This window comes from Cajanus cajan, chromosome 5, assembly GCF_000230855.2.
Source record: "Cajanus cajan strain Asha chromosome 5, NIPB_CcT2T_4, whole genome shotgun sequence".
Classification (NCBI taxonomy): domain Eukaryota; kingdom Viridiplantae; phylum Streptophyta; class Magnoliopsida; order Fabales; family Fabaceae; genus Cajanus; species Cajanus cajan.
Genome location: NC_138521.1, coordinates 89,483 through 103,851, shown reverse-complemented (window position 1 = coordinate 103,851; position 14,369 = coordinate 89,483). Strand labels below are relative to the sequence as shown.

The 14,369-nt window shown below is 37.4% G+C and overlaps 1 pseudogene; it reads right to left on the bottom strand.

Annotated features, from left to right (window-relative positions):
• Positions 1–11,770: 11,770 nt before the first annotated feature.
• On the bottom strand, positions 11,771–12,979 carry LOC145957681 (stemmadenine O-acetyltransferase-like; annotated as a pseudogene).
• Positions 12,980–14,369: the final 1,390 nt, after the last annotated feature.

The following is a 14,369-nucleotide window of genomic DNA, read 5'->3' as shown; positions in this document are numbered from 1 at the left end:
CACACATTAGTTGCACATTCAAAAACCTTATCATGAGGCAACCGCATAAAATAGAAAAATAGAAAATTGCTTGTGTATGACAGCAGCAAGCAAAATACAAAGATTCAGAAAATCAACAGCATCATACAGAATAATTGAGCCTGGAGAGGCTTGCCGAAAGAATACTCTCAAAATAACTGAGCCTGGAGAGGCTCGCCAAAATAATACTCCTTCAGAATAACTGAGCCTGGAGAGGCTTGCCAAAATAATACTCGTACAGAATAATTGAGCCTGGAGAGGCTTGCCGAAAGAATACTCTCAAAAAAACTGAGCCTGGAGAGGCTCGCCGAAATAATACTCCTTCAGAATAACTGAGCCTGGAGAGGCTTGCCGAAATAATACTCGTACAGAATAATTGAGCCTGGAGAGGCTTGCCGAAACAATACTCCCACAGAATAATTGAGCCTGGAGAGGCTTGTCGAAATAATACTCCTTCAAAATAACTGAGCCTGGAGAGGCTTGCCGAAATAATACTCGTACAGAATAATTGAGCCTGGAGAGGCTTGCCGAAATAATACTCCTACAAAATAACTGAGCCTGGAGAGGCTTGCCGAAATAATACTCCCTCATAAATCTAATTTCTTTAACACTTTTAATTTCTGTACAGCAAAAGCCAAAAACATAAAAAAGGCAAAATACAGAAAAAGCCAAAAATAAAAAAGGCGAGGATATAGAAGATCCAACAAACAATCTGTACCAAATAACTAAGCCTGGAGAGGCTTACCAAAATAATACTCCATATCCTCCACAGTATGCAGAATAACTGAGCCTGGAGAGGCTCGCAGAAATAATACTCCCCAGAGGGAACCTCAGCTCAAGCTCACGGAAAAATCCCCAGCGAGAGCTATCAAAGCAAAATCGACGCAATCCCCAATGGAAGTGCGATCATCCAAACAGTATATACAAGTCAAAGGACTTAACACTTCCTCGGTGGAAGATAGCTCTCCGACTCAAAGCACTGAGCGAGGCTAAGCCTGTAGAGGCTTCCTAAATAATACTCTGGGATACAATAAGATCCCCAAATCCCCAATCGCCTACTCAAGAGGCATCCCTGCAAAAAGGAGAAGAAAATCAAAAATATCAATAAGTATTCCCCAAGTGGAATCCGGCTCTTAGCCAAACATCGAACGTCAAGCCGATACGCCTAACAGAAGAGGCTAATCAAAATCAACGACGAAATCCCCCAGCGGATAACAGCCTACACAGAGGCAAAAATCAGAAAATCAAAAAGAGATACCCGAATAAGGATGAACCGGGATACTCCACCAACGTCAAAGGACGTCAGCCAAACATAAGGCATCGCTCAACTCAGAGAGAAAGAGCATCTGTGTCTACACCCCAAGGAGTCAGAAATTCCCCATGGGTACCAACAATGCAATGCAAGTTGGGGCACAGGAACCTGTGAATGACTGCACATCCCCTAGACGGATCCCTGCATTATCCAGCCCTCAGTGGCACCAAAATCAAAATCAAACCGTCGAAGCAGCATCGTGGACTGTGGAGACAAAATCATCTCAAAGCCTAAAAGGCAATACTCAGCTACCCAGTTGTCGAGAGCACCGAGGTATGCACAAGTCTGGAGAGACAGTACTCAGAGTCTGGAGAGACGATACTCGAAGTCTGGAGAGACGATACTCAGAGTCTGGAGAGACAGTACTCGAGGTCTGGAGAGACAATACTCAAACAAAGTCTGGAGAGACGGTACTCAAACAAAATCTGGAGAGACAGTACTCAAAGTCTGGAGAGACGGTACTCAAAACAAGGTCTGGAGAGACGGTACTCGAACAAAGTCTGGAGAGACGGTACTCAAACAAAGTCTGGAGAGACAGTACTCAAGGTCTGGAGAGACAATACTCAAGGTCTGGAGAGACAATACTCAGCCATCAGCGTCGTCAGAGGCACGTTGGTGTTAAAATCAGCTACCGAGGATGTCAGAAGCGCCGAGGTATGCACCCACCTGGAGAGGCTACTCAACAATTTTCCACCGGAAGACATTACAAGTCAGAAGGTCGGCACATCACCCGGACAATTGGGTCAACTCCTTTACTTGTCAGCCGGTACACCAAAAGGCCGTCCGACTAAGTAAAGGGGGGGCAGCTGTAGACCCCTAAAATTGTCCGGGTCGGAAATAAAGCTTGAAGACTCTCGAAGACTGAAGGATAATCAGCCAGAAGGACTCCTCGAAGGCCCTAGGAGGGTTCTCTGTAGGTCTAGAGGTCTTAGAATAGCTCAAAATAAAGAAGTGGAGGGAAAAAGCCCAATACGGCCGTACTGAACCCCAATACGGCCGTATTGAAGCTTCAATATGGCCACAGTGAACTCAATACGGCGTATTGAAGTTTCTGAAACTTCAATACGGCCGTACTGAAATCAATACGGCCGTATTGAAGCTTCAATACAGCCGTATTGAATTCAATACGGCCGTATTGAAATTTCTGAACTTCAATACGGCCGTATTGAACTTCAATACGACCGTATTGAAGTTCAAAAATTTCAATACGGCCGTATTGCCCCTGTAGGCCGTATTGAGGCCCATTCCTATAAATAGGAGGCCATTTGGACGTCCTACCACACTTTTTCACTCAGTTTTAACCCTCTCCTTGAGTATTCTGGGGTTTTTGAGCAGTGTTCTGCCCTAGAAATCACTCGGAGAGTTGATCCGACGAAGTTCTTGAGCCCCGAGCCATTTTGCTTGAGGATCGAACCTAGTCGAGGGGAAATCTTTTTGATTTCCTTAGTTAAAATTTTGTTCTAGGAGAGCGAGGAGCGGGCTTGTAGAGCGTGGGAACGCCAAAACGCTTCCCAGTTCATTTTTTATAAAAAGCACGCTTCAAGAGGTTTCCTTTCAATCCTTCCTTTTACTGCTTTCTGTGTGCACATTTAAACTGTCATCATGTAGATAGTCAATTCATAATTGTTTAGAATAAATAGGGGTAATTTAGTAATTTTACGCTATTATTTTAGAAATAATCTGTCATAGGGAACCCGAAAGGGGCGCTGTGGGGTGCTAACACCTTCCCCACGCGTAACCGACTCCCTTACCCAACTCTGGTTGTAATGGCCAAAGTTGATTTATAAAATCAATTGCCTTATCCCTTTTTCCAATGTTTTGAGTAAAACATTGGTGGCGACTCCACGAACCCTCCTTTTATGAAAACCACTAATCCATGGAGGGTCCCGCTTGGGATTAATATGGATTAGTGAGCCTTTTAATAAAATTGCTCGTTTGACGAGGTCTCAGTTTGAGAATAAGTCATTCTAGCAATCCACATTTTTCAAACAAATAAACGAGTCCAACCATCCTTCGCGAATGCCGAAAGCCCGTTTCGGGCCGGTGGCGACACTAGGCCATAGATCCTATTATTGAACCCCAAAACATCATCAATTTCCACTCGTAAAGGGCTATTTATACCCACCCCTACTAATCCTCTCCACTTGGTTCACTAAGAAAGAATTTAACTCCTAGGCTTCTCTAATCTCGTCCATTAATTCATTAGTTACTTTCAACATACTAAATTCAATGCTCCTAAGGGTGAGCTCACACATCACGCTTAAGTCTCTAAGTTCTTTAGTCAAATCCAACCCTTAAATCATCAAATGTGGTAGGCGAAAGATCATCCTACTCAAGGTATCTGCCAGAATAATATTTTCATTTCTACGACCCTCTCCAAAAATCATGTGCCTAAGCGTAAGTTTTACACAGAATCAATCTCCAAGTCTTACCACCTCATCTATACCGAAGGCAGCTCTTATCCACTACCTTGTCCTATATCCTCTTGTCTTGTTTTCAAAATGAATCAACTAATTATGCTTCTCCAATTTCCTTCAACAATTCACTTGTTACTTTAGTCATACCTAGTCTCATACTACTAAGGGTAACCTCATAAGCCAAACTTAAATCTTTAGACCAAACCAAAAGATCTATCTCTCTAACCATAAGGGAAGATATATCTAGAGGTCTTCTACTCAAAGTATCAACCACCATACTAGCTTTGCCCAAATGACAATTAAGATCAAAATCCTAGTCCTTAAAAATTCCAATTATCTCTTCTTGTCAATAGATATTTAAAATTCTTATGATCGCTAAAAACCTCTAGCTTAGAATCATATATGTAGTGTCTCCAAATCTTAATTAAAATTGCTAACTCAAGGTCATGGGTAAGGTAAATCCTCTCATGAATTTTCAATTGCCTAGAATCACAAGCTACTATCTTTCCTTCATGCATCAACACTCTTCCCGAATCTATCTTAGTAGCTATAGGAAAAGAAAGCAAAGCGATTCCTGTAGTAGAGGCGAGTGAGATGAGAGTAGCCTAAACCTCGAACTGCTATCTTAGAAATTTACTTAATAAATCTCCTATAAATTATCCTATAAAAATCTTAATTTTACTAATTGAATTAGGTATCTCTCACTTAAGCATAATTTCTACCTTAGGTAGCTCTATGTTAAACCTTCGCAAGAAATTACATGGCCTAAAACACGCACCTCATACAATCAAAGTCATACTTAAATAATCTAGTCTAAGTTTATCTTGGATATATCTTCACACTTAACTCTAATATGATGGAATCACATCCTAAGATCAAAACCTTTCATTAACACACAAATATCCACTAATTGATCCATAAGGTCACATACTTGCATATCAATTCATATTAGAATACTTCCTTCACATATACTATCCCTAAGCATATATGAATTGATCACCATGAACCAAGCATATCATTTTAATCAACCTTTCAATGACTAAACCTCAAAACATCACCAAATCTATTTTATCCTTGTTATGCCTATCATGACAGTATATATCTATAGAGTTATACTCATCCAAATGATTTCAAACCTGTCTTAAATGAAAGCTAAATGAATAAGCTACAACTCTTAAGATTTCAAAAAGATCACCTTCCTAACTAAAATTTCAACAATCACTTCAAGTATATTCAGCTCTAACAACTAGACTTCTGATCACCAAAGCAGTCATAACTAGAGTTCTAGACCTGCTTTTTACCTGATTCCAGTTCTATTAGAAAGATAGTATCTAAAGCCATAATTCTCATAAAGACCACAAAATCAGATTCTATCAATATGATACTCATACTAGCACAACAAAATTTCAACAAAAATAATCCCCATATCATACAGCATTAGTGTACTAACATACCTTAATCATTCCAAACTCACTCCTTTCCACCTTAAACTCATATTCAAGCTTTTCATTACAATCCTAAACCAAAACAGCTCACAAAATAAAATTCACATACTACCTCAACCATAAAAGTTATCATGCAAGCACCAACACTCAAGGAACGTTCCAATCTCCCATCAAAACTTCAATTCTCAGATACAACCTCTTTGGATTCAATCACTACTACTATAGATTCCTAAATTCCATTAATTGTAAACTCTTGCCAAATCAATGTCTCACCTAAATCTAAGGTGTCAATAATTTCTAGTTGATTATCAAGGCTTTGTTCATACTATTGGTACCTAAGCTCACCATAAAGTATTCTATTATCCAATAGTAGCAGCAATTAGCTCCATAGCTCGAGCAATTTGTCGCCCATCCATGCTTGAAGAAGAATTAGAATGATTTCCCCAACCAGTCATCCTAAAAAGGTCAAAGAACTTTATGAGTTTACACGAAACTCATAAGAAATTCCTAATCAAGATTAAGAAACTCATGAGTTACTCATGAAGTTCCTTTCGAAAATTCGTTTCCATACAACAGAAACATAACAAGACCATTCCCCACAAATCCTAAAGAGACTTAACCAGGCTCTGATACCAAAATTGTAACGACCCACCTTAGGTCATCACATCAATAACCAACCAAAATAAAAGAGCATTTATAATAAAAAAAAAATAGAGCAAAAGCCAGCTACGCTAGAGTGTAAAAATTGTTTTCATAATAGCAAACATAAGTATATTAGTCATTCTCAGTAAAATCATACAGTCATCCAAAATATATTAACATTAACCATTAACAGAAACACCCTAGGTGCTGGTCAAGCTCTAAGCTTAGCCACTTCTCAAAGCAGCTACCCAGAAGACTCCTTGCTATCCTATGGCTTCACACCTGATCTGCTCCCCCACATAGTGAGATCATCACAGTTCCACCACATGGAAACATAAGGGTTAGCACGTATAAAACCAACCATAGTATAAATATCATTTAACAATTATTTGTTCAAACCAACATGTATTTCCAAGATAGATATAAACCAATAGCATACATATTAATTAAAGAAATCCATAACCCTAGTATACAATCCATACCATATGTATACATAATCCACATCCAAAGCAAAGTCACACCACCGTATAATCCATGATGTAACCAACACATCCAAACCAAATGTTGGCCTCAACACCTATCCAAACCAAGTGTTGATACGGTGAAACATGTCAGCAACCCATGTCTCACGCCTAACCTCTCATGGAAAGTATACAGTTGGATTACGTCGTCACGTAACCCTGGTGGGGTCACCTCATCCATCGGTATGACTCGACCCAGACCCATACCGGTAGCAAATAGATACTTAGAGGAGTACTTCAGAATCCACCTAACATCTGAAGTGGTTTACTATATAATCCTTGGAAAATTTCCAAATTGGAAATCCTCACAATGGGATTCCGAAATACCATATTTTCTCCAAAGATTATATCCCTGATCTCACCAAGAGACCTCCCATCCATAACCTTACTCCTCTCAGTCCTATTTACTTTTCCAAACCACATACACATACTTCATAATTATATATATAAACATAATCATAACCATGCCAAATTAAATATCCAAAACAACCACCAACTTGAATAAATAACAACCATCAATTTAAATAAATAACAACCTTCATACAAACAAAATAGCATATTAAAAGTTATACTACTCCTATCATGCTCATGTATACTAGATTAAGTCTTATAAGTACTACCCATACTAGATTAATTTTATAAATGCCACCCTTACTTGGATAAACCTGAATTGAAACTCGGGCAGAAACTGAGACTATAGCACAGCTGCCTCCCCAAGGCTCCTTCCGTCTAAAATAGGGGCCGGAGCTAAAACTAGGACAGAACCTCCTCCTCTAGATTTCCCTTGGTCTTCAAAGAGAAGAAGAGGGAAAGAAGAGAGTATGAGAGAAGAGAGAATGAGAATTGAGGGATGAGAAGTATTTCTTGGGATGGTTTGCAATGGAGAAGTGAAGGCCTATTTATAGCCTCCAAAACACATTAAAAAAATGTAAAATAATGGAGAAAAAGATAGACAAAACTAAGTGGAATGAATTAGTGGAATGAATTATAGAAGTTGGTGGGATGAATTAATGGAGTTGGTGTGAATTAATGGAGTTGGTGCCATGTTCTTTTCCGCACCGACTTTGGCTACTGATTTGGACCTTATAGACAGCCGAATCTGAAAATATTTCCTTCATGAAAGTTGTAGGATTTTCTCTTATCTTTCCATAGCCACCAAGTTTGTATCATTTGAACAACCACCGACCAAGTTATACCCCAAACACCGAGGCTTGCCAATCAGCCCAGCGAGAAACAATTGTATTAATAAAAGTCCAATTTTGACCTCCTAAACGACCGATTTTGCAAATGGCTATTTCTGCAAAAGTTGTGCGTTTTTCTCTTAGATTTCCATTGACACCAATTTTGCATCATTTGGACCATCACAGCCCAAGTTATGCCTCGGACACTGAGACTAGTCAGTCAGCCCAGCGAGAAATGATTCTAAAAAAAAATTTCACAACTATCTAATTAGATCTAACAACACACATATCTTTCTAAGCATAAATGGAGTGTGAATTATCTATAATTGAAGTAAAATATAACCACCAAATTATGACCAAATACCACATAGTAATAATGACAATAATAATAATAATAGTAATAATCATGTTGAAAACTGAGATGTTACACCAAACACTTTTATTTACTATTTTTTTTTCTTTTCTTATCTTGTCTCTTTTTTTTCATTTTTTTTTTCGAATTTGATAATGATTTTTTTTTATTTTTCTATTTTTTTTTTTGCAAGAGACAAGATATTAAACATATTTACACAATAAAAAGTACAAGGAGCCAATAAAATCAACTAGCCAATTCACATGAATCCAATGAGCACACACGCCCCCACACTTGTTCCCAAAACAATTCCAAAGCTCCAAAATTCCCTAAGGTTAAGGTAATCATGGTTTTTCACTTAAGGCTAATGATGAGCTTCAAAACAAAGAAAAGGGATAAACATAGGCTCAAAGGGGCTATCAAGGGATTAAATCAAGGTAAGCTTATTTGGCTAGAGGATCAAGAACAAAATTGCCTTTATCACTTCCATACATGCATATCAATCAAGAATCATCAAAAAGAGTCAAGCCAAGGCACATGTGCAAGCAGTCAAGAGGCATAAAATTTCCAAGAAAGAATCATGAAGGCTCCAATCCTCACACAGGGTATATAAGTCACTTTCAAAACAACCTCTCAAACCTCAAGATAAACTCAACATGCCAAGAAATACAAGAATTCAGTCCATGAAATATTCGGAAACTCAAAACCAAGAGTGAAACAAGTATTTATTACCTATACAGATCCAGGAATTCACAAGGAAAACCAAAAACGTAAAAAATAACAAAAGACCAAAAGACGTAAAAAATAACAAAAGACCAAAACATGATTACTGTTAAGTGCTACTCATCGCCATAACATGATTCAAACTAACACATAACACAACACTAAAATTATTCAGATTTTTTTTTCATTTTGTTACATCACTCCAAACTGAAATAAAACACAACTGAACACATAAACATACTGAGAATTTATTCCACCCAACACACACACACAAACTAGAATCCTAAGACAAAAAAAACATTATTCCCCGGCAACGGCGCCAAATTTGATCGAAGCCGTATCCGGTCAAATAAATACAAGTAAATGTAGTACTAGGAAGTGACTCCTAGGTCGTTCTCTCAAGGAATAATGCATTTAAGCCATAGGATTCAAGCAACGGAAATTAAAATAGAGGGGGGGGTTTTGATTGAAAAAGAAACAAATAAATGGTAACCAAACGGTAACAAACAATAAACTAAAAAGTTGGATTCCTTAACTAGATAGCTTGACCTCTTATCCTCAATTAATCTAAACATGCAAGTTACTGAGTTAAATCACATTCGAGATCCTAATTAACCAACTAAGCGAAGATTAATTAAGAATTAAACAAAGTAAGTTGCAGTTAAGCACTTACACAACCCACTTCAATTCTCTATTTGTAAATCTCATCACAATTCACATAATCTCGTTAACTAAGCGAAAACCCAATTATATGACTTGTGAAATTAATAATGATTCGTCAATTAACTAAGCGAAAATCTAAGAACCATTCATTAAGAACTCAAATAGAGATTATGGAATGTAATTCAACTCAAAAACAACATTAAAACACCATTAACCTCAAAGAGACATTGCTATCCACATTAAGAAATCCAACCAAAGCTACTTAGCTACTCATAGCATTAGCTAGTAAATTAAATCCTAAGCTAATCAACATTAAAGCCATAAATTTGAAATTAAATTCGTGTGCAGCAGCAAAGTAAAAGTAGCAACAACCTAGCCTTCCATGGAGGAGGCAAAGAAAAGAACTAAAATGCATACAAAAGGAGAAGACAATAAAACATAAACTGCAACTACAAGAGAGAAAATAAACTTAAGGAAAACAAAGAGAAGGGAGGAGAAGAACACCCAAGAGTAACTTATTTGAAGGTGTATTGAGGGGTGTCTTACAATGGGAGAGTGAAGGCCTATTTATAGCCTTCATATAACACACAAGAAATATAAAATAATGGAAAAAGCTTAGACAAAACGAAATGGGAGAGTTGGTGGGATGAGTTGGTGGGATGAGTTGGATTCCATTATTCTTTTCCGCACCGAGTTGTTTTCCACCGAATTAGACCTTCTAGATGATCGAATTGGACGACGGCGCCTTCTGCAAATATTTAGGTCTTTGTCTTAGCTTTCCAGGGCCACCGAGTTTGCACCATTTGGATCACTACAGCCCAAGTTATGCCCTGAAAACCGAGACATGTTCATCAGCCCAAAAACAGCGAGAATTTAGAATAATAATTCTCAACTTTCCAATTTGGCCCAACAACACACATATCTATCTAAATCCTATAATTAACCATAGATGGAATGTAAAATAGCTAAATTGAAGGAAAAGATACATATCAAATTATGATTTATCAAATACCCCCACACTTAGCTTTTTGCACTCCCGGGCAAAATCAAATCACGAAACAACCCAACAAGAGAAACATAAGGAAGAGAAGATTTTGTTAACCAGCACGAATCCAAGGAAAATGTAAGGAACAAATAACTTGTACACTTTCAGTCAAAGCAACCAAATATCCATGAACATCATTGAAATACCTCAAAACATGATAAGCACATCAATCAGTTCAAGAGGTGAATCAAAAGCAACCAAACCTCACAGGATCACTCAAGTGTATCTCTCAAGTGTATAGTGTATAAGGTAAATGAAATTCCGCTCAATGCACTCAAGAAAGCAAGCAACACACAAGACTTGGCAAGCCTCTACAATCAAACACTCGAAAACATATACATATTCAGATCAAAAGGACTTTTCAGGGTTGTAATGGGGCCAAGGATAAGGGAGGATAAAATATGGATGAGAAGCTGAAAGCTAAAGAGAATAGAGGAGCAATAAGGAACAAGTGAAAATACAATAAAAACACACCCAAAACCCCTAATTCTAATCCTCTTCTTGACTCCACCAAACACTTTTATTTACTATTTTTTTTTCTTTTCTTATCTTGTCTCTTTTTTTTTCATTTTTTTTTCGAATTTGATAATGATTTTTTTTTTTTTTTCTATTTTTTTTTTGCAAGAGACAAGATATTAAACATATTTACACAATAAAAAGTACAAGGAGCCAATAAAATCAACTAGCCAATTCACATGAATCCAATGAGCACACACGCCCCCACACTTGTTCCCAAAACAATTCCAAAGCTCCAAAATTCCCTAAGGTTAAGGTAATCATGATTTTTCACTTAAGGCTAATGATGAGCTTCAAAACAAAGAAAAGGGATAAACATAGGCTCAAAGGGGCTATCAAGGGATTAAATCAAGGTAAGCTTATTTGGCTAGAGGATCAAGAACAAAATTGCCTTTATCACTTCCATACATGCATATCAATCAAGAATCATCAAAAAGAGTCAAGCCAAGGCACATGTGCAAGCAGTCAAGAGGCATAAAATTTCCAAGAAAGAATCATGAAGGCTCCAATCCTCACACAGGGTATATAAGTCACTTTCAAAACAACCTCTCAAACCTCAAGATAAACTCAACATGCCAAGAAACTCAACATGCCATGAAATTAGTGGATTCATATTTTAAAAAAAAAATCTAGGATGGTACATAATCCTACTCCAGCAACATGAAAAACAACGTTCAAATTTGTTAAAAGAACGCTTAAAAAAAAACATGAAAGAAGGTATGTCCCTTTCAATAGCAATTAATCATTCGTCCTCTATATTTTGCGATGGTAAAACCAGTTTTTGAAAACAGAAATAAGTTTATTGCACAATTTGGGCCCTCTCGATAATACAAGTGGGTTGGTTGAGTTTTATTTTTAGCTGATTAGTTTTGGACTAAAAATAATTTTATTTAATTGAATTTAATTAATTGAGTATTAATACGCTATCAAAATAAATGATTTTATCTAATGAAATTCAATTGTATTTTTATACAATTATTTTTACATATATAAGAATCTATTATTTAACAAAATTACTTTTAGTGGCCATTAAAATTGTCACTAGAATTGTCATTAAAAATTTTTATTTTTCCCGGCCATTTAAAAGGTCTTTACCAGCACTCAGTTTAAATGTCACTAATAGTTTTACCGGCCCCAAATACAACGACCATAATCTAATTGCTGGTAAAGATATTAATGGCCATTTGTATGGTCACTAAATAACATAAAAATTGCCACAAAAAATCATTTTTGGTGTTGTGTCATTTCCATCTTGGAGTTTTGTCACATAATCCTTGTCTATCTTCTTTATCTGATCCCTTACCTGTTCGACTAGACCATGACCAGGAATTGGAATTGTCATTGTGATTCGGTAGTAATTGCCAAAGGAATGAGAAGGCAGGGTGGATCCACCTATGGACGCAGGTTGACAGCGTGAATCACAGCATGTGTTTTGTTTTTATCTCTAGTCACAGCCACGACCACATAACGACTCCAAATGAAAGCTGACAAGGCCTCCACTCGAGTAGGGCGATCATTTTCAAAGCTTGCATATCTTTCTCTAAGATTTTCAACAGCATAAGCATCAAACACAAACATCTTCCAGACGAGGTTCTCCTTCGTGATGCCACTTCGAGGATCAAACCCATATATGTTTTTGGATGGGAAGAGCTTAGCTGAGATAATAAACTGTGGATTTGGCACTGGCACAGGTTTCTCCTCCCTAGCAATGCCTGCCCAACAATAGAGGAACGTTAAAAATGAAAGACTGTCTGCAATCTGGTGAGAAAGGCAAGCTCCGATTTGCAATACCACCGCAATCAAAAACACTAAGTTGAACACCGAATGTGATATTGGTGACATCATCTAGTGGAAATGGAGCCAAATGGTTCAGTTCTACCTGGATTTTGAATAACGTCCACAACTTTGCACGACGAAAGATTGGTTGAAGAAGGTGGGAGGTTCAAAGGAGGGTATTGTCCCAGTTCTTTTATGAACAACATGGCGTTCACGTAATAAGGTAGTGTTTGAAGGACAACTTGACAGGGTCTCAGATATGAAGGCAAATGTTGTAGTGTGGCGCACCATACGAATAAGGCGGCACTGCAGTCCCCCATCCCAGTATCCTGCATGTAAGCCTGGGTAGTGGGTAGTATGCGAACCATACGAATAAGGCGGCATACTTGATTTTATCTTACGAAAATTACGAAAATATGAATCTGTGAAGTATGAACCAGAAAAACAAACCCTAAAATTGAAATTGAAGAGACGGAACCATTGAAGCTATGTGGAAGAGATAGGAGAAGCCATGACTAAAGCTTGAAACAGCGTAAGAGTGAGGGTGAGATGCGAGAGGGAGACCGTGAGAAGTGAGGCAAAGGAAAAAAATGAAAAATGCGTTATGCACAGAGAGTGTGAGGAATTTTTTAAATAAAAAAGTTTAAATAAAAATTCATATTAATGGTAATTTTTAAAAATTGTCACTATAAATAAAGTTTTACCAGCTAATTTTTATTGGCCACTAAAAACTTTAATTAAAAATAATATAGAGGCAATTGTTTGTCACTAAATAATAGTCGTTAATGATACTTTTTGTTGTAGTGTGACCATTTGGATTTCCTTAAGGATATAGTTCATATTGTGCTTGTGAAGGGGGGAACTAGTCTCATTTAATATTACTAGTCCGTGTAGGTTTGTATGACGCTGATTTTGGATGGGGAAAACCAACATGGGTGGGTTCACCCGCTTTAACTTTTAAAAATCTGGTTGTCTTTGTAGACACAAAGACCGGTGGTGGAATGAAGGCTTATGTTTTTTTTGATAAGCAAAAGAGATTAATATTAAAAGGAGTACAAGGGGTACTCCAACCCGTTACAAGAGATAGAGATACAAAATTAGTCTAAAATCTAAAATAGAAACTATAAGAAATACAATGTTGGGTTATTATACCAAGTTGAGTAACTAAAAGAACAAACAGGGATAGAACAATTTATCCACTTCCATGAACGCAATTTAATATTATCCAACACTTCCTTGGCATCTATAGTACCTTGCTGAAAGATAATAACATTTCGATGAAGCCATAGGGACCAAATGACAGAAACCCAGACTACTCGCAATAATTGAGAATGTTTTTCATATATGCCAAGATTCGTCCAATATAAATAATGAGAAGTTATAGAATTGGGGAACACCACCGTAACCTCCAACCACTTAGCAACAGCTAACCAAGTGTTGAAAGCCATCGGACACATTAGAAAGAGATGAAGAGGATTTTCTACAAACAGAGAGCAAAAAGAACAGAGATTATTTTCCAACTCCACACCACGTACTTGTAACAATGATTTGCACGGGAACGCATTCAATAGCACTTGCCAACAAAAGACCAAACACTTGATCGGAGCCTTACATTTCCAAAGTCTTTTTATAACTAGTTGAAAATCCGAAGAGTTTCTGAGTTCTCCACCTACCGATCTTTGTAGCCAAAGGTACGCACTTTTCACCGAGAATACACCGTCCTTGTCATAAATCCATCTCCAATAATCTTGCCTTGAC